The sequence below is a fragment of the Grammomys surdaster genome, unplaced genomic scaffold (genome assembly GCF_004785775.1).
Source record: "Grammomys surdaster isolate TR1022 unplaced genomic scaffold, NIH_TR_1.0 181, whole genome shotgun sequence".
NCBI lineage: Eukaryota > Metazoa > Chordata > Mammalia > Rodentia > Muridae > Grammomys > Grammomys surdaster.
The window spans coordinates 1,835,226-1,856,474 of record NW_021604626.1 but is presented as its reverse complement, the minus strand read 5'-3'; the positions used below and the strand labels follow the sequence as shown (position 1 = coordinate 1,856,474).

At 42.4% G+C, this 21,249-nt stretch overlaps 1 pseudogene; it reads right to left on the bottom strand.

Moving 5' to 3' along the window:
- Nucleotides 1–17,919: 17,919 nt before the first annotated feature.
- LOC114621514 lies at nt 17,920–18,265 on the bottom strand (annotated as a pseudogene).
- Between the last annotated feature and the right edge of the window lie 2,984 nt (nt 18,266–21,249).

Genomic DNA, 21,249 nt, shown 5'->3' with positions numbered 1-21,249 from the left:
GCTGGCCTCCAACTCTACATAGCCAATGACGACATCTCATCATCTTGACATTTTTGACAAGAGTGAGATCAAACACAGGCCAAGACTGATCTTAACTCTGTCTTAAACTGCTCCTGTGTCCTGTGGTGTTGAATAGGTCCTGATTGCTGACAGGCCCTGGTTCCCTGCCCTGCCCCACCCTGCCCTGCCTTGCCTGGCCTTAGGCTGTGAAGCCTCTAGTGCTTCTTCCCCAGTCAGCAAGGAAATAAAGACAGATTCGTGTATGTGTGGCTAAGGAGTACTTTCTTTTCCTTATTTTGTTTTTGGTTTTTTGAGTCAGGGTTTCTCTGTGTATCCCTGGCTGTCCTGAAACCCGTTCTGCATATCAGGCTGGGCTCAAACTCAGAGCTCCATCTGCCTTTGACTACAGAGTATTGGGTTTAAAGGAGTGTCCCAAGCCAGGCACAACTTCTTTTCAATCTGATGAAAATGACACATGCTCCCAAAATAACTGAGGCCTTTTATTATTTCTATAAACTACAAGACTGGGGCTGGAGAGATGTTTCAGTGGTTAAGACCACTGACTGCTCTTCCAGAGGTCCTGAGTTCAATTCCCAGCAACCACATGGTGACTCACAACCATCTGCAATGGGGTCCGCTCCCTCTACTGCTGTGTCTGAAGACAGCAATGGTGTACTCAGATACATAAAATAAATAATCATTAAGAAAAAAACCGAAAAGTTCTTTAAAAAAAAAAGAAGAAGAAGGAAAGGAATCATTTATTTCTATGTAGCATTTAGCAGCTACAATCTCCATACTTGGTTTGAGCCTCTGAAAATCCAGGGCTTTCTAGTTTGACTAGGATATGGAGAAAGCTTAATAAACATTCACTGGATGGATGGCTGGGCTTACGATCTCCCATATGCTAATCTCGGAGAATATCAGTGTACCAGAGTTCAAAGAGCTTAACTCAGACGACTGGTTCACTAATTCTATTAAGATCTCATCATCGACGGAGGTGTACGTGTCTATATCCGGGCAACCGGATGGACATCTTCTTTCTTTTCAGTTTAGAAAAGAGCCCCTTCTTTTCATTTTGAAGGTTCGAAGAACTCTCAGACATCAAAATAGTATAAGAGAGTGATATAAAGACATCAGGGAACTCACCATAAAATTTAAGGATAAAACGGAGAGTAAAGGGAGCTATCTATGAGTCAGTCCCTCAACTTCCTTCCCATCATGGGTAGCTATCAGGACATTGAGTAGATATGCATGGTTCTAGAGTGATCTCGCACCTGATCTTGCCAATGACCCTCAAATTATCGTGATTACCACCTGCATGACTGAAGTACCAGGCTCCTCTCAGGACTGAGAGCCGAGTGCTTGAGCTGAGTTGCCGTGATGAGTAAAACTGACAGGTCATACTAATTTTAAGCTTCAGACATTTTGAAGTGTGGCCATCATGGTGTGTGCGGAAGAACCCCATAGTCAAGATGAATGCGTGAAAAAGTCGAGAGGGTGAGCATAGAAAATCGGAAAGATATAATAAGAGAAACAGACCAGGGGATAGGGGAGGTATAAAGTGGAAGAGAAAGGGCCTGAATTTTTCTCTTCACTTTGAAATTGTGTCTCTAAAGGTAGCTTAGGCAGGGCTACACTTTATCTTTTTGCTCTAGTCTCACCCAGGCTGGATTGTAGATGTGTGAACTTTCCATGATTTACACTTGAACTTGAATTAGTTTGCACTCTATGTTGACTTAGTTGTTGTACTACGTCAGCTAAAGCATCGTTTAGATCGGTGGTTCTCAACCTTCCTAATACTGTGACTCTTTAGTACAGTTTCTCATGCTGTGGTGACCCCCAACCGTAAAATTATTTCATTGTGCCCAGGATGTTCTTGACCTTGATATATACCTAGGTGACCTTGAGCTCTCCAATCCTGTCACCTCCATTCAAGAATGCTGATCATGTTTAAATAGCATCGTGATGGTACCCTTTCCTGGCCTCCCTATTTAAACAGGATCAAGCTGTGTGTAACTCGAAAGGGAGGGAAGAATAAAAGGCTCAAAAAGTAAAATACAAAAGGAAAAGTATTGCTTCGTTCAAATATGGAGGTACAGACTCAGAGTCTCGACTGCTCAAGAGACAGGCATGGGAATCATTTCACCTCAGAAGTTTGGGAGTCAGCTAGGACAAACACAGTGAGAACCTGTCTTAAAAATAAATATAATTGAATACATAAATAAGCGCCCAACAGCTACCATGCTCCTATCTTGTCTTTTCCTTGGCATACATGTTTCATGTATGTAGTATGTAGATGCCAGTACACACTCAGAAGACTTGTTTATTTACTCCCTGTTAGACCCTAGTTACTTGAGGGCCTAGGCCTTGTCTATTTTCTTCTATGTAGTGTCAGTCCTTCCTAGAACAATGGAAGCCACTCAGTAAGTATTTGTAAACAGAGTGAAGAAAACAGTCTGGAGGAGAGAGAGGTCTGGTGTTGCCCAGATGCAGTCAGTCCCTGAAGCGTCTCTTAAACCCTTCTCTTTGTCTCTTGCTAGCTGAGTGAGACTCAGTGTCCTTGCCTCCTGGAGAGTGAGACTAGTCCCCACAGGCTGTGAGAAATATCTGGAGGTGTTCTGTGGAATCCTGTTTAAATAGCTTAGCCAAGTAGCTCTATGTGGGAGAAACACCCAGAGAGTAGTAGCTATGAGGATTGTAAGCAGTACTGTAGAGGCAGGAGTCAGGCAGGCATTGGACAAAGCCAGCACAGGGCTATGGGTAAGGCAGTCCTTTGTAGGAAGGTGCAGAAGGGCATATTCTGGTAGGTGGCCCAGCTGGGTGCAGTTTGAGGAAGATGCTGGGTGATAGCCCAGGTCAACTGCTTCTCCAAAAAACTTGTTCTTCATAATTGGGTCTTTCTTTGGATCAAAAAAGAAATGGTACATATACTGACTTCTCTCTACACCATGAAAAAAAGTTTTGTTTTTGTTTTTTTCTTTTTGTTTTGCAAGACAGGGTCTCTGTGTAACAGCCTTGGCTCTCCTGGAACCTGCTTTGTAGATCAGGCTGTCCTCTGTCTCCAGAGTGTCAGGATTAAAGGCATGTACCATCATGCCTGGCTGGAAAACTTCTTAAATATTTTGATTGTGATTTCTCAACTTTGCCCAGGTTGTCTACATAGATACATGCCTGGTCCCTATTCTCCAAAGGCAGTGTCCTCAGGGCTAGACAAGTAGAAACATCTACTGAAGGATCCAGTTCCCTGAAAGTTTATTTTGTATTATTTTCATACCAGTTTGTTTGTTTATTTTGTAGTACTAGAAACTGAGTCTACTAGCTTCATGCATGCTAGCAAGCACTAGACACTGAGGTAAGAAATGTATCCCAGCTTGTTCGTCCTTTTTCTTCTTCTTCTCCTTCTCCTTCTTCCTCTTCTTCCTCCTCTTCCTCTTCCTCTTCCTCTTCCTCTTCCTCTTCCTCTTCCTCTTCCTCTTCCTCTTCTTCTTCTTCTTCTTCTTCTTCTTCTTCTTCTTCTTCTTCTTCTTCTTTTAGAGCGATACAATGTCTCACAATGTATCCTTAGCTGGCCTGGAACTCACAGAAACTGCTCTGCCTCTGTCTCCCAAATACTAAGATTAATGGCACATGCTACCACACCCAATTTTTTGACTATTTTATACGGTACATAGTAGATCAAATGTACTCTTACCTATTATCATTCATTTAGGGGTTATTATATACTCTGTTACTCAGGGGTCTCTACAGGAACAGAACTGATAGAACGAATTTTTCTCTATTTATAAAGGGGATTTACTAGAATGGCTTATAGGCTGTGGTCCAATTAGTGTAAAAATACTGTCTACCAATAGAAGGTCTAAGAATATAGTAGTTGGTCTGCCCATGAGATAGTTGTCTCAGCTGGTCTTTAGTACACAGGAATCTTAACGATGTAGGTTCTAATCCCAGTGAAGGAATGAACTTGCCAGCAAGAGCAAGCAGGCAGAGAGAGCATGGTTCCTCCTCTGTGTCCTTTATGTAGGCTGGCAGCAGAAGGTGTGGCCCAGATTAAAGGCGTATCTTTGAACCTCAAGGATCTGGATCAAAAGTTGGTCTTTCCACTTCAAGTGATTTAACTAAGAAAAATTCCTCACAGGTGTACCCAGACATGTGGGTTTTAGTTAGTTCGAGATGTAGTCAAGTTGACAACTAACAATAGCCATCACATACACCTTTTGGAAAATTCTAGATTTTTCTAACCTAAGCCTTACATTGATCTTAGTTGAAATGACCTCTTTTTCCCTTTCTTTAGGTTATTTGGGGTCTGGTTTATTGTTGTTTCTAGGAGTTTTTATTTGGTTGGTTTGTTCTTTGTGACAAAGTCTCAGTATGTGTCCCAGACTAGCCTGGAACCCATGTCCTCCTGCCTCTCCAGCTCTGGGTTTACAGGGGAATGTCACAACATCTGACTTATTCTGTTTATCTGTGTCTGTCTCTTTGATCCACGTTTGTTCCTGTCACCTCACCCTTTAGTCTTTGCAGAATGACTGTGACATTAACTTGGGAAGTCTGTTTCCTAGAATCATTACCTGCAGACTCTTTCAGTAATTCCTTTGTCTAATGAACATGTGATGAGGATTCACGAAGGGCCGAGTGCTATTGCAGGAGGATGGTTTAGCAAGTCAAAGATTTATACAGAACTTGGATGAGAGTCAGGCAGTGGAGAGGATAGCGGCTTTAACTGCACTGGGCCAACATTTCTGAGGGATGTTCTTGTGAGGTTCGAGAGAGGTTGACGTCTTTGTAAAGACCGAATTGCAGAACAGGTCTAATATCTTGCAGAAGAACACACTAGCGGATGGAAAGAGCATGTGCAGAGGCCCCAGAGAGCATGTGCAGAGGCCCTAGAGGGCATGCGCAGAGGCCCTAGAGAGAGCGTGTGCACAGGCTCTAATGAGCAAGTGTTATAAGGACAATAGGAGGAGCAGAGTGAAGGTCAAAGGTCAGACATCACGGTTAGGGGACACGGGTAGGGTCTTGGGGCTACTTTGGAAACTCGGACTTAGGTCTGAGCAAAGAGTGTTGTTTAAACAAACGAAAAAAGAGGAGTAACATTAATTTGAGGGTATGAGTTTAATAATGTATACTTTTCAATGGTGGGGGGGACAAGTAATAAATTGGTAAAGTAGATACATCCTTTAAAAAAATTACCTATGTTTAGAGGAAAAGCAAGAAATAAAAGCTCATTTTATTATATAAACCCATTTTATAAGAATAAATTATTGTTATCTTGTAGGGAGGGGGGAAGTGATTTACCTAAGTAGCTAAATTAATCAGGCCATCTGCTGCATTCAGTGGGGTTTGTGTCAGGTCCAAGTTGCTGTCCCTGAGGCCTGGGCACCAGGTGGCTTTTGACTGAGCATCGAAGATCTTTTCAGAGGGATCTAAGGTGTCTCCTATGGGAGTACCACTCAATGCTTCCTTTTATCTCTCACAGCAAGAGAAGCGTCTGTTCTCTGGCAACAAGCACACAGCCTCTGTTAAGTCTGTTTCCTGAGTATTGCATATTGTTTATTGTGATTTTCCCCCTAAGACTTTGTTATTGTTGTTTGTTTGTTGTTGTTTTTTTCCCTTAGGATGAGGAAGTCAAGAGATGACATACACTGGGCTGTCCAACTACTCCATTATCACGGTGTAGATAACAATTGCCCAAATCCTAAGACTGATAGCATGTTACCAATTGTTCTTCCTATTCTGATACTCCTTACCCTCACCACCTTACTGGAAGAGAAACGGGAAATTCTAAATTTCCATACTGAATGGCATGCTCTGACCCAAACCAAACTCATTTTTCTAATGTTCCCCCAAGAAATGTAAGAGATACAACCATATTGACCTGAAGCAAGTATGGTCCTTAAAAACTAGTGACCAGGAAAAACATAAGCTCAACATGCCTTTGTGTGTGTGTGTGTGTATGTGTATATATGTGTGTGTATGTATGTGTGTATGTCTGTGTATGTGTGTGTATGTGTGTGTGTGTGTGTGTATGTATGTGTGCATGTATGTGTGTGTGTGTGTGCTCTGCAGTCTTGGCACACTTTTATTGTTGAAGTGTTGTTGCTGTTTATGGTAAACATGAATCCTAATGGTACCAAAAATGTAGAGAGACAACTATTCACAAAGCCCACATGATTTCTATTGAGTCATTGTGGGTTCGAGGTCACCAGGTGCCTCCTCCACCATCAGTCTATTGCTTGGTAACTTATTTTATTGTTATTTTTGTTTGTTTGTTTGTTTGTTTTGTTTTTAGAGACAGGGTTTCTCTTTATAGTCCGGGCTGTCCTGGAACTCACTCTGTAGACCAGGCTGGCCTCGAACTCAGAAATCCGCCTGCCTCTGCCTCCCAAGTGCTGGGATTAAAGGCGTGCGCCACCACCGCCCGGCTTATTGTTATTTTTTTAAGATTTATTTATTTTATATATGTTAGTACACTGTTGCTGTCCTCAGATCCCATTACAGATGGTTGTGAGCCACCATATGGTTGCTGGGAATTGAACTCAGGACCTCTGGAAGAGCAGTCAATGCTCTTGACAGCCAAGCCATCTCTCCAGCCCCTTATTGTTAATTTTTAAGACAGGCTTTAACTATGTACTTAACTCCTGGCTAGTCTGGAACTTGCTATGTAGACCACATTGGCCTTAAACTTGCTGAGATCCGTCTGCCTCTGTCCTGAGTGCTGAGATTTAAGGTGAGTTTTTTCTCCACTTTTCTTTTGAATAGAGCGGTTTTATAAACCCCAAGCTGACCTCGAACTCCTAGCTGAGGAGGGCCTTGAACTCCTCATCTTCCTGCCTTCCCTCTCCAGGTGCTGCCTTTGCTTCTGTTCTGAGATTCTTACTATCCAGCCCAGACTGGTCTCCAACTCTGGATCTGCTTCAGCTTTCTAAGTCCTGGGAGTATAGGTCTGTGCTCCCAGGCCTGGTAACCTTGGCCAAGATGTACAGATTCTTTGAGCCTCAATTTCTTCTTTCACAGTATGTATCGTTTCTCACTTTTCCCCTGGGTTACTGTGAAAGTCAGCACTCCCAGCAGAGGTGGGGAAAACTCACAATTGGGTCCTTCATGAAGTCTCTCATGGATACCAGGGATTTTCCTGGGGGCTGATCATGGAGAGGCACTGCAACCCTCTAGAATACCTGCCCACCCTACTCTCTGTAAAAAGTCTGTCCCCACGAGGCCACACCTCCTCCAAAATGCCACACCTCCTAACAGTAACAGGTCCCGTGGGCCAAAGATATTAAAGCCACCACCCTCTCCATTGTCAAAGAACTTGCCAACATGGGAATTATCATCTTTCATCTGAGTGGCAACAAGTAGGAACTTGTTATCTTTGTAGCTGTGTGGTTACTGTTCCTAGGGAACTCTTGAACCTGGAGCCTCCCTATGCTCGCCTTCTTCTATCCATATCTTAAAGTCATGGCTGTTTTCTTAATCTTGCTATCCCAGTCAAAAGGCTAGGGTGAGGGAAAACACTGTAGACAAGATACATATGCTTATATCTTGCTTTTGTTTTTATTTCTGTATTTGCAGGACCTCGTACATGCTAGGAAAGTGACACTGATCTGTGACTCAACTTCTACATACCTCTACTTCCACAACAACAAAACCCAGCTTTGAGCAGGATGTGGTGGTTCCCAGCACCCAGGACTGAGTGAGGGACCAACTTGAGTATGGCCATGTCTCAATAGAACAAAGCAGATCACCTTTGGATGTTTCTTTGGGTGTGGAAATTTTAACATTTAACTGTTTAAGTTGTAATAATGTGCTTTTATTTTGGCATTTGTTTGCTTGTTTGTTTGTTTGTTTGCTTGCTTGAGACAGAGTCTCATATAGCCCAGGCTGGCCTGAATTCCTTATTTATTTATTTATTTATTTATTTATTTATTTGGTTTTTCGAGACAGGGTTTTTCTGTGTAGCCTGGGCTGTCCTGGAACTAACTCACTCTGTAGACCAGGCTGACCTTGAACTCAGAAATCCACCTGCCTCTGCCTCCCAAGTGCTGGGATTAAAGGCATGTGCCACCACTGCCCGGCGAGTTCCCTATTTATAAGATAATGACCTTGAGCTTCCAGCTCTTGAGTGCTGGAATTAAATGTGTACCACTGCACCCAATTTATGCAGAGCCAGGACTTCATGCATTCAAAGTGTGTGTTCTCTCTACTGTGGCTACATCCACAGCCCCTACATTATAGTTTTAGATTTATTTTGCTTTATGTGGATGAGTGTTTTTCTTACATGTGTGTGCACATGTGAATGCCTGGTGCCAACAGAGTCAGAAGAAGGAGTTGGAGTCCCTGGAACTGGAGTGTCAGTGGTCATGGCCATCATGTGAGTGCTGGGAACAGAACCTGTGTCCTCTGAGCCATCTCTCTAGTTCCCAACCCTACTTAGATGTTTGTTTGTTTATTTGGTTTCATCAGGTCTGAGAAAACCCTAGACAAATGCTAACTGTGGTGTCTCTTAGCAACCAAAGCACATGCTGGCCTCTAGGCTCTCTCAGCAAATACCTCTTACACCATCCATGCTGGCATCTTGGCTCCTTTCAGTTCTTCTCATCCCATCTCCTACTTTAACCTTCTCTAGCCCATGGACCTCCCTCCCTCAGTTTCTCATTTCTATATAACCCCACCATTTAGGCCACTGTGTCCTCTTGATTTGCTTGGTCCTTGCCCAGTCTCATTTGCTCCTTCTCTCTTCTCTTTCTCTCTTGATATCTCCCCACCCTTCTTAGCTCAGTCCAGTCAACTGGCCATGTTTAGCTTGCTACATCCTCTCCTATCTCTTGCAGATGCTTTTCGTTGTACTCTCCCTCAGAGCTATGATAAAAACCTTCTCCTCAACTATTCCTGAGAGTAGTCAAGTTTAGGTTTCTGTTAGAGACTCAATCTTCCTGTGATACACTCTCATGCACAGACACAATGACAGAGCAACAGGAAATGTCCATTAAGGGAAAAGTTATTTCTTCTGGTCAGCAAAACTTTCTTGAGAGTTGCATTTGACTGGTATTCCACTGTGACAATACATGAGTCATCCTCAAACAAACAAAAACGAAAGAGTATCTCTTGTAGCTCATGAGAACCTCAGACAAGCATGTGGTAGAGGATAACCTTGGACTTATGCCCCTGCTGTCCGCTGCAGAGTGCTAGGGTCACAGTCATACCCTGCAACCAGACCTGTCTCCTTATCAGCATCTCAAGCTACCTCTTAAAACATGTAATTGGGCTGGTGAAATAGCTTGGTGGTTAAGAGCACTGACTACTCTTCCAGGGGTCATGAGTTCAAATCCCAGCAACCACATGGTGGCTCACAACCATCTGTAATGAGATCTGATGCCCTCTAAGGGGGTGTCTCAAGACAGCTACAGTATGCTTACATATAATAAATGAATAAAAACTTTAAAAAACAAACAAACAAACAAAAAACAAAATTAAAAAAAAAAACACGTAATAGTGTCACTCACAACCTTCAGCTTTCTTCTAACGTCTGATTATTCCAGGTTACTTTCATGGTGTCTGAAGCTGTATGTTTTTTTTTTTTTTTTTTAAACAGGGTTTCTCTGTGTAGTCCTGGCTGTCCTGGAACTCACTCTGTAGACCAGGCTGGCCTCAAACTCTCAAACTCAAAAATCCGCCTGCCTCTGCCTCCCAAGTGCTGGGATTAAAGGCGTGTGCCACCACTGCCCGGCGAAGCTGTATGTTTTAACCTATCCTTCACTGCCCTTGGGACAAGGAGAGCTAATTCCCTTTTCTCAGTTTAATAAGACATTTTATTAAGTATCTTAGTTAATAGTCATATATTCATATAATGTGTTTTGAACCATTCTACCCCCTATTTCCTTCCCTCCAATTTCTATGCCCCCTATTCTCCCCTTCCAACTTTATGTAATCTTATACAAAAATTTTAATAGCTACTGAGTACGTTTAGTGTGCCTGAATGTGCATGTGTGAACCATCTACATGGAGAGTCTCTCAGAGGCTCACAGCCCTAAAGAAAAATCGACTCTCCTCCCAGTAACTAACAACTGCCAATTTCTCCTCAGATATGAGTGTGACTCCATGAGAACCGGCCCTGTCTGTATTGGGATTTGGGCAGGTTTGATCTTGTGCAGGTCTTGTCCATGCTGTCTGAGCTGCTGTGAGTTTATGTGTACAACGGTGTTGTCTGAAAATAGCGTTTGCTTACAGACGCATGCTTCCTTCGGCTTTTACAATCTTTGCACCCCTGCTTCTGCGATGAGTCCTTTGTCCTGAGAGGAGGATGTGTGATCTAGACATCCTGCTGAGAGCTAAGCACTTCTTGGTCTTGTTCTCTTCACATTGACTGGTTGTTGATTTCTGTATTAATCGCCATTTTCTCTGATGGGGACTGAGAGACGCACTAATTTATTGGTATAAAGAAAATAATCTAGGAGACAGTTTATTACTACATCTATTTAACGGGATAATAATTTCTCCCCTAGGGCCTGTGATATAGTCAACCACTGTTTTGTTTTGGTTTTTTTTTTGTGTTTTTTTTTTGTTTGTTTGTTTTTGATCCAATTAATGGTACTGGGTATGGGACCAATTTTATAAAGTAGGCTTTAAATACATTCAGAGAGTGGTTGGTTACTCCCATAATAAATATGCCATTATTTTTCTCATAGGTGTATCTTCCTAGGCAAGTGGTTATTGTAGCTCACTGATTCACATCTGGGTAAAACTGGTGGTTTTCTCTCCTAGTCCTGTGCATGGAACCTTCAAACCCCATGAGAGCTAATCAATGGGATTGAAGCCTCCAGATCAATATCTAATCCAGTACTAGGTCAGGACTCTCCAAGTCCTGTAACTCAGATATGTGATATTTTCAACAATAGGGCCTTTTGTTGTTAGTTAGTTAGTTAGTTATTAGCTGATTTTGCTTTTGAAACAGGGTCTCACTATGTAGCCCTAGCTTGTCTGAAACTGGTTATGCAAACCAGGTTGGCTTTGAACTCAAGAGATCTGCCTACCTTTGCCTCTTCAGTACCAGGACTGAATGTGTATTATCACCACACCTGGCAGAAATAGTCTCATAATCAAGTTCTGCCAAGAGCAATCACAAAGATTGATGTTTCCTATGATGTTTGGGAAGGGACACCTGGGATCCCATTGACCAACAATTCAAAAAGAAGTAACCTATACCTTGCATTGGGCTTTTTATTTGATAGCCAATGGTGATTGGGAGAGAGGTAGCATCCCCTCAATGTACAGTAGCTCCATTAACACTTCTTTTATATGTGTATACGTAAGCTTTTACAGTAGTACGTTTCTATATCACGTTTTCAAAGGTTTTTGATGTTAGTGATCTTTCCCGTAGTACCCCCTTCTCCACCCTGCACTCCCCTCCTGGACCCATTTAACCCTTTCTGTTTCATTAACCCCATTTTTCCTCTTCTTCTAATCACTTACATTCCGTCCTCTGAAATCCACCTCCGCAGTCCCTTTCCGGTTTCCTGTCTTCTTTGGGTACCCCAACTTAAAGACACCTGCTAAAGATTCAAAGCTATCGTTAGCACAAGAGAGAGAACATGAAGTGTTTGCCTTTCTAGGTCTGAGTTACCTGTCACTCAAAATGGTTTGAAGTTCCGCCCCTTACTTTCAAATTTCATTCATTTCATTTTTTTCTTTACAACTTTTGTTTTTAACATTTCCTTGTTTCCCCTTGCAGTCTTAAATATCACCCTCCCCAGGAAGCTCTTTATCAACATACAAACTTCTCTCCTTTTCCCCAGAGCTCAGGAAACCTTTTTCATTGTTTTTTGTTTTTGGTTTTGTTTTGTTTTTTTTTTTGTTTTTTTTTTTTTGGTTAGGCAGACACTTTAGATCCTGTTAGGACAGGGCTCACACCTTACCTGTTTTCATTTAGTTCCTGACTACCACAGACCTTGTAGCTCTAAGCTGAACACAATAGTCAGAATTCTGGATATGGTGGTTTGAATAAGCTTGGCTCATAGGGAGTGGCACTGTTGAGAGGTGTGGCCTTATTAGAGGAAGTGTGTCACTGTGGGGGTAGGCTTTGAGGCCCTCTTCCTAACCATGTGGAGCCATTATTCTCCAGTTTGCCTTCAGAATCAGATGTAGAACTTTCAGCTCCTCCAGAACCATGTCTGCCTGGATGCTGCCATGCTCTTGCCTTGATAATGGACTGAACTTCTGAACTTGTAGGCCAGCCCCAACTAAATGTTATCCTTATAAGAGTTGCCTTGGTCATGGGGTTTCTTCACAGCAATGGAAACCCTAAGACACTGGACAACTGGACCATCCCAGGAGAATTAATTTAAACTTGATGAAGGTTCTTTCCCACTTTGAACTCATAATGTTTCTTGAGAATCAAAACTTTACCTCTCAGATGTCCAAGGCTGTGTCAGTCCAGTCACAGCATGGCCCATTGGCAAAGCCTTCCTTAGTGGGTTGCTTGTCTTACTTCGCTTCCCTCTGTGGGTCTCATTGTCTTCCTTTGCAGATTACAAATTCTCTTAAGGATCCTAAATTAGATTTTGCAGCTGCTATAAATTTGTCAGATGGATTTCCACCCTTGTTCCTTAGGCTTCAGCACTCCGCAGTATAACAAATGAAAAATGGCTTCCAAAGTGTCTTCAACTCCATTTAAAGCAAAAACATCATTTACTCTAGTAAATGAGGATGACTTATCTCTGCTTCTTAAAATAATTCATTTTAATAGGAGCAAAGTACTTGTCGTTTGACAGTCTTACAAAATGTCTTGCTAATTATAACCCTTTGTGTTATCTGAAGGGAAGAGCAGCTTTACATTTGAAAAGAATGGGCTGGTTGGTTTTTTTTTCATCCGAGCAGGTTAATAGATTTTATCATTTCACTTTCTCCTTGCTGTTCATAATTAAGCTAAAAAAGAAACAGTCACGATTTGCCTGTGATCCCAGTTCTTGGAAGTGGAGAAAGACGATCAGGAATTCAAGGCTATCCACAACTACACAGCAAGTTCAGTCTATTTTGGGTCACAAGAGACCCTGTCTCAAAGACACAAAACAAAACTAGAATTAGTAACAACACAAAAAGAATACAGTGGAGTGCTGGTCGAACACAACTCTCAAGAAAGTTTTGCTGAGTTAAGGAGGAGGTATGGGACACTAAAACTTGAAAGCAGGATTGTGATATGAATCCCAGAACTCCCAGCATCAAATTCTGTTAAGATGTTCAGATTACTTTATTTTATTTTTTGAGCCTGAGTATGAGTTTGTTTCTTCTTTTATTAAATTCTGAAGGTTGAAAGGAGAAAAAGAAGAGCTTTTGGGGAACAGAAATGAGACAGAGGGGAGCCAACAGAGTACAGACAGCCCATTTGGAGTAATTGTTGAGGGCTGGAGAAATGACTCAGTGGTTAAAGGAAATGCTGGGCTAAGGCTTAGCTCAGTTAGTGGAGCATTTGCCTAGCACACAGAAACCTTTGTGTTCCACCCCTAACATCACACAAAACCAGGGTATGATAGTTTATGCCTATAGTCCCAGCACTCAGAAGGTCAAGTCTATAGTTCCAGCACTCAGAAGGTCGAGCCTATAGTCCCAGCACTCAGAAGGTCGAGCCTTGAACACCAAAAGTTCAAGATCCTTCTCAGGCTCCAGAGAGAATTTGAGACTAGCCTGGGCTACTTAAGAACTCTATCTCAAAACAGAAAAATAAAAGAAACTGCTAGGAAATGTTCAAATATCTTCTTTACTGCCTACTCTCTTCCACCAATCTTTCTTCTCATATTTAAACTCCAAATTCCAAAGGGAGATTTAGAAACTATTTGGAAATATATTAAGTCAGACAACACCAGATGACAAATAGCAAATTATTTTGGAGCTAAAGATACAGAATGTTTGTTTCTTATTAGAGGAGCAGGGTGGGGAGGAGGAGTCGAGGGAGAAGGTCATTAAAGTTATTTTGTGGATTAGGCCAACCCAGGAGTTGCCTGAGCTCTTAGGAGAAATTATTTTAATGCTTTTATTAATTCTCCAGTTCATCTCATTGGTTTCATGGGCATCAAAGATATTTTCTCTGCAGCAAATATTTGCACGGGAGTGCTGTGTCAACAGTGAGAGGCTCTGGATTCCAACAAATAGTCTGTTGCGTCTTGGGACTTGTAAAAGCTCTCAAGGCAGGGCCTACCACACCCTGGAGAAGGCCCTTTGTAGCTCTCCAAACAAGCCTCATGGGTGCTTTCTGCTGTAAAGATACAGGGCACAGGACCAGGGATGTGGCTTAGACACAGAGCACTCCCTCAGCTATGGTGAGGAAGCCTGAATTCTACTTCTGAAAAGGGGAGAGGAATATTTTGGGGACATCATAGAAATAACTTCTGGTCGTAATAGATATGGGCCATAGGTAATTAATCAGAGCTGGTGCTGAGCTGTGTGTGGCTATTATTACTGGAATTTTAGCATTTCTCTGCCATAGAAACCTCTGAGGTCTTAAGTCTTCATCCTAGCTTGGTCCCTTATGAGGACTCCTGACACTCTGAGATCTACTAAACTTGAACCATGGCAGGGGAACTAGACATAAAGAACGTATCGCACGCAGTGATGTAAAATCTTGGATCTGGGCAGTATGCACCGTGGAGCCCATCAATCCAGTCTTCCCTCAGAAAAACTCAGAAGTGTTGGTTAGGCCTTTGCCCCAACTCCATGAGACTGACAAATAAATCTGGACTGTTCTGGTTACAGGAAGAAACACTGAGCTCTTGGGAAAGTGTATGCCTATTTTCATTGCTGTCTGTCCCCCCAAGAGTTTTGTGGGAAGTTATCTAGCCTCTGAAGTCAGAATCATCTGAGCTTCCTATCCTGCAGGTCTAAAGTCCTAATATTTGGAGTATGGATGTGGTATGGGTGCACAGACATATGCACTCTCACATAAGCCAGAAACTCATGTCTGGTACCCTTTTCAATTGCTCTCCACCTTGGTTTTTAAAACAAGTTCTCTCATTAAACCTGACCAGTGAGTCCAGCAATCCTCCCACATCTACCTCTGCAGAACCAGAACTGCAGATTCATGATGTCATGCTCAGCTCTGATGTGGGTGCCAGGGATCAAATTCTCTGTCTCACATGGCAAGGACTTTACCAACTAAGCAATCTTTCCCAGGCACGGATACTTTAAAGACCATTAAAGGCTTAGATCCTAGTGCTTCTGGATTTACCTCCAATGTAACTGACATCATCATGGGGAATAAGTTCTTATAAATATATGTATATATGAATTCACATACACATGCACACACACATATATATAGATGGATACTTGGCACTATGTTTGTCTCATGGTGAGCATGAGATATAGTTAACGATCATGCTTCAGTGTCTTAGGGTTTCTATTGGTGGGATAAAACATCATGACCAAAAGCCTCTTAGGGAGAAAAGCAATTTTTTCATTTATACTTATATATCACAGGCCATCATTGAAGGAATGTGGGGCCAGAGCTTGAGCAGAACAGGAACCTGGAGGTAGGAGCTGATGCAGAGGCCATGGGGGGATGCTGCTTACTGGCTTGCTCCCCATGGCTTGCTTAGTCTGTTCTTTTATACCATTCATGACAACTGGCCAGGGGTGTCATCATCCTCAGTGGCATGGATCTACCCATATCAATTACCAATCAAGAAAGTACATCATAGGCTTTCACACAGGCTAATCTAGTGAGAGCATTTCCTCAAGTGCCCTTCCAAAATGAGTAGCCACACAGTCAACATTAATATTATTTTGTAATAAAACTTGAAACTTCTTATTGTGCATTTTTTTTGGTTTTGTTTTTTCGAGACAGGGTTTCTCTGTGTAGCTGTCCTGGAACTCACTCTGTAGACCAGGCTAGCCTTGAACTCTCGAACTCAGAAATCCGCCTGCCTCTGCCTCCCAAGTGCTGGGATTAAAGGCGTGTGCCACCATCGCCCGGCCTTATTGAGCATTTTATCACTCAATTAAGGACCACCTACCCAGGAGTGGCAACCACACACAATGGACTGGGCCCTTGCCATCAATCAATCAATAAAATAATAATAATAATAATAATAATAATAATAACACCCTACAAATTTGTCACTGGATGAAGGCATTTTTCTCAGTTAAGGTTCCCTTTCCTGGATAACTCCAGCTTTTGGTAAGTTGACAAAAAATTTATCAGTGAAACATGATATAAAATAAAGACAAAGCCAACAGTCAACAGTACCAAGTAATTATGATACTGTCTTCCTACATATGAGACTTCAACGGGAAGAGAACATCGTAAACTCTACCTAAAAATAACGATATAGGCATACAGCGACCATTGCTTTTTCTTACTAGATTGAGCACATTTCACACGAGTCATACTTTGATGACGGCCAGTGCGTTGTTATCTTAAGTTCTCATTTAAAAGTTTGTTTTTTCAGCTGACTGGATTTGTCTCAGGCACCCTGGTGGCAGAATGTGACAAGCTGTTCCTCATCTAAGGCATTCCAATTAACACAGAAAGAAAACCTGAGATTTTCACATGCCCCTTCTGTGAATCTGACCGTCTCAGCATGCGTTGTGGAGACCCCTGAGAAGACAGACTGCTCTGCGGCTTGTTTTAAAAAACAAGCTTCTTGCTCTTCCAGGCTGGGAGGATTCTGTTTAAAGCGTGTACACTGTGAATCACAGTTTCAAAGGAGACACGACAGACGCAGCTCTCAGCCAAGCAATCTGTAAGGCTGGATGGCTGACACGGATCCGGGAAATAGCAGAAAAACAACCAAAACAAAACCAGAGCCAAAATGTAACCCAAAGTAACTGGAACTCACCAGGGTGAATAGGATGGAGTGAACCGCGTCAAGGAGCAGAACTCAGAGGTGGAATTGCTTTGATGACTCAAGTAACCTTAGATGACGAGTGCCTCTGAGACTCTGAGAGGATTCAGGATGCATGTTGAATCAGGCACTTTGAATGAGAAACATTCCCCATTGGCTTAGGTACTTGAACATTTAGTCCCCAGCTGGTATCTGTCTTAGGATTTCTATTGCGCTGATAAATCATCATGGAAAAAATGAAAGCAACATGGGGAGGAAAGGGTTTATTTCAGCTTACACTTTCACATCACAGTCTGTCACCAAAGAAAGACAGGGTGGGGACTCAAGGCAGAAACCTGGAGGCAGGAGCTGATGCACGGGCTGTGGAGGAGTGCTGCTTACTGGCTTGCTCACCATGGATTGCTTTGCCTACTTTCTTTTACACCCCAGGATCATCTGCCCAGGGATGGTGCCACCACCCACAATGAGCTGGGTCCTCTTACGTCATCAATCATTAAATAAGAAAATGTCCTACAGACTTGTGTAAAGTCTGATCTTAAGGAGACATTTCCTCAAAGTTCCTTTCTATCCAACACAACTCTTTTTTTTTGCCTTTATAAGAAGAGGCTTTATTGTTAATTATTTAATGTAGTAGTCTCAGAAAGAAGAACAGACTAGCTCAGTCCAACATGATTTGCAGTTGGCAAAATCTAGTAAAGCAAGTGTTCTGATTGCTAAGATTTAATTTGGGTGCTTTTAATACTTAGCCATTTAACACCGAACATAATCCAGAACAGCCCCTCCTTTTCACTTTAATACTGCACCTACCTCCCTTCATTATGGAAATAACTTCATTAAATATGATTTCCCATAGGACAGGTTCCCTGGAGCATATAGCCATGAGGACAGTGCACAAAAAGAAAACTGAAAATAAAACTCTGTATGATAATTTACTAATCTAAAGAAACAAAACCTTCCAATATATTAAGAAATAAATCCAGTTACAAATGCACTGGTAGGTCTGGGTGGAGGCTCTGGCAGAGTAACTGACAACAGCCAGTTATTTACAAGATACACAAGCAGGAAGGGTACACCTAGCCCAGCAAGGGCCTCAGAAGCTAAAATTGTTCTCTCCGTTGTAGGCCACACACTAGAATCCATCTTCATCTTTTTCCTTCTCGTAAAGCTGTCCCATAGTTAGGCTGGACTGTGGGACTATCTTGTCCATACACAGAAAGATGGCCTTCTCGGAAGGAAGCTGGATCCTTTTCCTGATGATCCACATGAACTGTGGATCCACGGTGATGTCGGATGAGATCAAGTACTTCCTTTTGCCAATGTCAACAATCTGAGAGCCAGAGACTTTTTCGAACCCGATCGGGGTACTTCACTCTGATCTTAACGGATTCCACGCATCTGTGTTCCAGCTAGCGATCCTCCTTAAACATCCACTTCATGGTGGAGGGAAGCTATGGAGCCGGCTCTTTGAGCCCTGGATTTCAGCGAAGCGACCACAATAACGGAGGCAGAGGAGACAGCGGCAGCAACAACTACTCCCCCACACAACTCTTGCTTGTTTCAAATTGATATAAAAACTGTCCATCGGGGTGATGTTGCCCAGGGAGGATGTGAGACTTTTAGAGGGTGTGGTTTTGCTGGAAGAAGTATTTCACTGGTATCAGATATTAAATGCTTGCAGTCTTGTCCCATGTGATAGTTTGTATGAGAAGGACACCCATAGGCCCATAGATTTGTATATTTGATCGTCAGGAAGGGGCACTATTTGAAAAGATTGGGAGATGTGACCTTGTTGGAGGAAGTGTGTCACTGGTATGGGGATGGGGTGGCATGGGGTAGGGGCTGGGCTTCGAGACTTCAAAAAGCCTATCCCAAGCCCAGAATGTCTTCCTTTGGATCAGGATGTACTTGTTAGCTATCGGTCCACTGTCTGCCCGCATGCTGCTGTGTCTCCTGCCATGATGATAATGGACTAAAGCTCTGAAACTGTAAGCAAACCCCAATTAAATGCTTTCTTTTATAAGAGAACACAGCAACAGAACACTGACCAAGACAGCCCACTTCCTGTGCATTGTGTTTTATAGTTGAGGATATGAGGAACTTCTTGCTCTGGCCACCTGCTGCCATGCCTCTCTGCCAGAATGGACTCTCCTTTCTCTGGAACCACAAAGGAAAACAAGAAGAAGGAGAAGGAGGAGGAGGAGGAGGAGGAGGAGGAGGAGGAGGAAGAGAACAACAACAACAACAACAAGAACACCACCACCCCACCATTTCTTCCATAAGCTGCTTTGCTCACAGCTGTTTACTACAGCAACAGAAAAGTAGTTAATTCAGGACTGAACAAGCAGGCACCAAAACTCTTCAAAGACTACACAAAGGCTAATTATTTTCAGTAACACAACCCACACAAGTCCCTGTGGTTTCTCTCGTGTATTTCATGACCCCTTACTTTTGTTTTTTAAAAAAAATTTAGTCAAGGTTTCATACGGCCGGGGGATGGCCTTGAATTCACTGTGTAGGCAAGTGTGACCTTCAACTCCTGATTTTCCTGCCACCACATCCGTAGTGCTAGAATTACAGGTGTCTGCCACTCCTGCTTTGTGTGGTACCAGGGATTGAACCCAGAGCTTTGTGATGCTAGGCAAGTCCTCTACCAATGTAGCTACATCTTCAGCCTTTATAATCCTCACAGATCAGGGTTACTTAAGTTTATCCTATCCACTGAGGCATACACAGCACCTACAATGTCACAGTACTCAGCAGATGCTCATTAAATGTTTGGTGTGTGAACAGATACACAAACACGTACGTGCTTGAGCTTTGTCATGTGTTCTGTGGGCTTACGGATTCATTTACTCCTTGACACAAACACAATCCCACGAGGAAAGAATTTATCACTGTGTCCCTTTTACAATTGAGCAAACCGTGTCCCGATAAAGTGAACTCGTTGGTTAAGAGTGTGTGAATGGCTGTACATGGCGGAGGTCACAAACCCAAGCAATCTGGCTCTGAAGCCGACTTCTGATTGTGAGTTCTTCATAATAATTAGCCTTTAACATCATATACGCCGTTGCAGTTTTTTTCTTAGTCATCTTGCCTTTAATTTCCTATAGCATTCTTCTAATAAGTCAAAGTATTTTCTATAGAAGCCTAAATGCAATAGAAAAACCACACCTTTATTTTATTTTATTTATTTCTGCACAGGATTCTAAGTAGTCCAGGGTAGCTTGAGCCTCTTGATCCTCCCTCCCTCAGATCCCTGAATGCTAGGATTTCAGGAGCAAACAATCTTGCCTCATTTCATTTGCTCTTTTATTCATTTAGGTGTTTTTTCTCTTTTGTTTGTTTTTTTTGTTTTTTCTTTTTGGTTTTTCGAGACAGGGTTTCTCTGTGTAGTCCTGGCTGTCCTGAAACTCACTGTGTGGACCAGGCTGGCCTCAAACTCAGAAATTCTCCTGCCTCTGCCTCCTAAGTGCTGAGATTAAAGGCATGTGCCACCACTGCCTGGTCCATTTAGTTTAGTTTTTTTTTAAAAAATTTTTTATTGGATATTTTATTTATTTACAATAGAGATGTCATCCCCTTTCCCCATCTCCCCTCCATAGAATACCCTATCCCATCCCTCATTTAGTTTTTAAAATCATTGTTGTTGTTGTTGAGTTTCATGACAGGATCTCAGTCTGTAGCTCTAGCTGTCCTGAAACTCATTCTGTAAACCAGGCTGGCTTCAAACTCACAGAGATCTGCCTGCGTCTGCCTCCCAAGTGCTGAGACTAAAAGGTGTGCACCACCACCCAGCTAAACATCATAATTTTTAAAATTCATATTTATTTATTTTATGTTTAGTGTGTTGCCTGCATGTAAGTCTGTGCATTCCCATGTGTGCCTGGTACCTGGTACCAACAGAAGAAGGTGCCAAATTTTCTGGAATTGGAGTTATAGGCAATTGTGAGCCACCATGTAGGTACTTGAACCTGAAGCTGGGTCCCCTTCAAAGGCAGCCATTGCTCTTAACTGCTGAGTCACCTCTCCAGATCCACTGTGATCCTTTTAAAATACCCATTAAGCAACCCACCCACAAAACTTTCAACCTAAGATTTGTCCTGTTTACAAGAAATGCAGGGACAAAAATGGAGCAGAGACTGAGGGAATGGTCAACCAATTGTTGACCCAACTTCAGATCCATCCCATCTCAGTTTTTAAGGACTATTTTTCAATGCCTGCACAGAATGTTGGAGTAACAGGGCCTTTCCAAAGGTAGTATCCAACACACAAGAGAACATATCTAATTGTGACCAGTTTCCTCTTGTGATACCCACTGATCTTCCAGCTTCTCTTTCTACCTACCTATGTATCAATTTATCTATATATGTATGTATCTATTTATCTATCTACCTATCTGTATCTATGTATCTATTTATCT